Source organism: Schistocerca americana, chromosome 6 (genome assembly GCF_021461395.2).
Source record: "Schistocerca americana isolate TAMUIC-IGC-003095 chromosome 6, iqSchAmer2.1, whole genome shotgun sequence".
In the NCBI taxonomy this organism is placed as follows: Eukaryota; Metazoa; Arthropoda; class Insecta; order Orthoptera; family Acrididae; genus Schistocerca; species Schistocerca americana.
This window is the reverse complement of record NC_060124.1, coordinates 247,094,452-247,098,283: the sequence shown is the minus strand read 5'-3', so window position 1 is coordinate 247,098,283 and position 3,832 is coordinate 247,094,452. Positions and strand designations below refer to the sequence as shown.

General features: G+C 43.0%; 1 long non-coding RNA gene across 1 annotated transcript; it reads right to left on the bottom strand.

Moving 5' to 3' along the window:
* Window positions 1–343: 343 nt before the first annotated feature.
* On the bottom strand, window positions 344–1,024 carry LOC124619332. Its single transcript, XR_006980071.1, has 3 exons — window positions 916–1,024; window positions 660–756; window positions 344–482 (listed from the first exon to the last, which is right to left on the bottom strand). It is a non-coding gene; the product is annotated as an uncharacterized LOC124619332 (long non-coding RNA).
* Between the last annotated feature and the right edge of the window lie 2,808 nt (window positions 1,025–3,832).

Here is a 3,832-nt window from a genome sequence, read left to right as displayed (position 1 = left end):
GTAAACTTTTCCTGGTTTACCTTCAAGTACTGCACTTAAATGATTCCTGATTTAAGATCTGTACTTCCCACTTTCATAATGGGCTCAAAATGCATACTCTAGACCTTGGGCTATATTCCAGGTCAGTGTCACACCAAGCTTCTGTGGAAAGGGGGATGGGGGGCGGCGGCATGTCACACTCTCCAACAAGTCTTTACCAGTAATTAAATGGTGGAAAATTTTTGGGTATAGGACTGCTTAACACGTGGAAAATATTTTATTTATTCACTCACTGTATTTAATATTTATCATTCCTTTAAAATCGCATAAGAACTTCAAATTATACACAGTTCAATCACTCATTATGCACACTTATTTCATAATTATGGCACTTTTAAACTGCAAATCCTCTAAGAGCTGACTTGAATATTCACGATTCTCTCCCAAGAGCCTTGAAGTGGATAGATACGTACAGAAACCAGTAATCGGGGTTGGAACTGCGTCTGCAAAATTAAAAGGATTATTAAACATTTTTGCTGTCACTAATTACAAGCAATGTAATTGACAGAGTAGTATTACTAATATTTGCTGTCATGAAAGCCATTCAATGGGGGACGTTTCACATTTGCAAGAACGATCTCATTTAAGTAATTAAGTTCATCGAAATCTTAGAAACTAACCTCTCGTCTGACGAAGACAGTCTAAAGACGCAGTGGCTGTTGACGATAATATTTCGAATTATCGCTTTACTGAGTGACTGAAATGTAGTTCGGGTACCTGTGAACATAACAATACGTTAGAGTTCTTTTTTCTAAACACGAACTATTACGGTACTGTTTGGCTACTAACATATTAATTACACTATAAATATTTTCACAATTGTTTCTTTAATACAAAAGTAAAGCCAACGGAAGAACAATTGTAAAACACACTTACTAATGTCAGTTTTCTTGAGATGCAATTCTCTGTGTGAACACATGTAACTTTTTCATTCGGAGATAAGTCGCAGAAGTAGCAGAAATCGCAGAAGTCGCAGAAATCGCAGAAGTCGCAGAAATCGCAGAAGTCGCAGAAATCGCAGAAGTCACAGAAATCGCAGAAGTAGCAGAAATCGCAGAAGTAGCAGAAATCGCAGAAATCGCAGAAGTAGCAGAAATCGCAGTGGTAGAGTGCGGAGGGATACAAGAGCTGGATTCCTTAACTGCGACAAATCACAGTTAAGAATAACAGATACTGAAAAGTAGCATTCACAGAAATCACTGATATCGGAAAATCGCAGTTTTGCCCATCACTAATTGGTATGAAGCATCCTCGACCTCACAACACTGGTAGGAAAGACCCTCCTCCATACCACCTTAGTACCAAGCTTCCTTTGCTTATTAACATTGGTACGAAGCAACCTACGCAACAGAAAATTTATACGAATCATCCTCTGCCGTACATATCGGTACAAAGCACCCTCTTCCACGCAACATTGGTAGGAAGTATCCGTCTGCCGCACAACATTGGTAAGAAGCCGCCTCCACCATGTAACACTGGTAAGATGCACTCTGTACCACGCAACATTGGTAAGATGCACACTGCACCGAGCAATATTGATAGGACGTTCTTACGAGGCAAACTTTACCATGTCGCGTTGATACGAAGAACCCTCCGCCCTGCAACTTTGGCACTAAGCACCTTCTCTCATTTACTTTTTACTTTTTGTTAAGCATGTTTGCGCCCACGTATCAGTAGTTCTCGTATGATATGCGATGGTGAGAAGTAATCTATTTTACGTGCAGTAACGTCAGCTGTTTCCACACGTGCTCCCCCCTCCCCCGCCCCCTGCCCGTCGTCTTCACAACTGTTCCAGCGCACGACGACACGGCATGCACATTGTTGCTGACGAGTGGTACATCTGGAGGGGCGAGGGCATGATAATTTTAACATGGTTTTTGTTCTCTGATGAAAAGCAGATGTTCAGTTCTTCACCTATCCCGCTAAGAGGACGATATTTTCCTTTGTAAAAATTCCCGTGTTCCTCCTCAGGGTTAAAGCTATGCCCACAGCTAATTTAGTCTAAATCAGTTCATGTGTTTAGGCGTAACAACATAATCGAGACAGTTATTTTCGCAGTTAATAATATTATGACTGTATAACATCCACATTGACATCAGAGGGTCCAACAGAGCTCGTGCACGGCACCATGATGGCCAAGGAATATCGTACATTGGTTGCAAACTACCGCTTCACACGATCCTCCTTCCCAACAGCAAGACACCGTTCAATCTTTCGACAAACTTTGTTGTATGGGAGCGAAAGCTGGGTGGATTCAGGTAACCTTATCAATAAGGTTGAGGTTACAGATATGAAAGTAGCTGGGATGATTGCAGGTACTAGTAGATGGGAACAATGGCAGGAGGGTGTCCACAATGAGGAAATCAAAGAAAAATTGGGAATGAACTCTATAGCGGTAGCAGTCAGGGCGAACAGGCTTAGATGGTGGGGTCATGTTACACGCATGGGAGAAGCAAGGTTACCCAAGAGACTCATGGGTTCAGCAGTAGAGGGTAGGAGGAGTCGGGGCAGACCAAGGAGAAGGTACCTGGATTCGGTTAAGAATGATTTTGAAGTAATAGGCTTAACATCAGAAGAGGCACCAATATTACCACTGAATAGGAATTTTATAAGGGGGGCTATGCTCCAGACTGAACTCTGAAAGGCACAATCAGTCTTAAATGATGATGATGATGATGAATGCACAATGTGTTTAAAGATTAAAAACAGTCTTGATCGCAACTTTTTATTTTTATTGGAGTAACCGGTGTCGATTCTATTTAAGAACTATCTTCAGACTCCAGAACGGTGGGTTGACTCCGTGGTGTTCCCTGGAAGACGACGGATTCTCTCTCTCCTATCGGCATGATGAGAAAGATATCGTAATTTATAAGACCATGCAACGCTCTGCCACTGCACCAACGTCCAGTGCCGACGGTCACGTGCCGATTTCAATGGTAAATGCCCCTATCTTGTGTTGACAATGAAACATGCATGGATCATTGGCTGTGGAGGCCCATCACTAGATGTGTTTGGTGCACTGTGTGTTCAGACACACTTGTACTCTGCCCAGCATTAAAGTCTGATGTCAGTCTCACCACAGTTCGCCGCCTGTCAAGTGTTACCAGTCTGCCGAGCCTACGACGTCCAACATCTATAATGAGAGGAGGTCATCCAACCCCACGACGTCTCGACGTGGTTTCACCATTTATTGAAGACACTCACCACAACACTCATCGAACATTCGAACAGTCATGCAGTTTTTGAAGTGTTCGTGCCGAGCGTAGTGGCTACCACAATCTGCCCTTGATCTAACTCAGATGTATAGCGCGCCTTCCCCATTCTAAACACTGACAGCACACTCACCGATACGACATGCATCGTGCGTGCGTCTAACTAGCAGCTGTTCCTCGCCAGGTGACGCAGCTATCGCCTGGACTTGTTTATGTCGATAGTAAGTAGGTAGTCATAAAGTTCTGGCTGATCAGAGTATAAGCTATCGTAGTTCCCTCGAACTTAAAATCGTGTCCATTATCTGGAAGTAAGCACATATCAGACCGTTCTCCTAGAAGGGTAGCAAGTGATCCACAAAACTATCGTCCAATATCCTTGACATTCATTTCTTGTAGAATCTTAGGAAATATCCTGGGCTCAAACATAATGAAATACCTCAAACAGAAGACCTTCCGAATGGCATTTAGCATGGAATTCGAAAGCAGGTTATGTGAAACCCAGGTCTGACAATCCTCACATGACATCCTGAAACCCATGTATCACGGCGGTCAGGTAGATGCAGTATTTATCGATTTCCGAA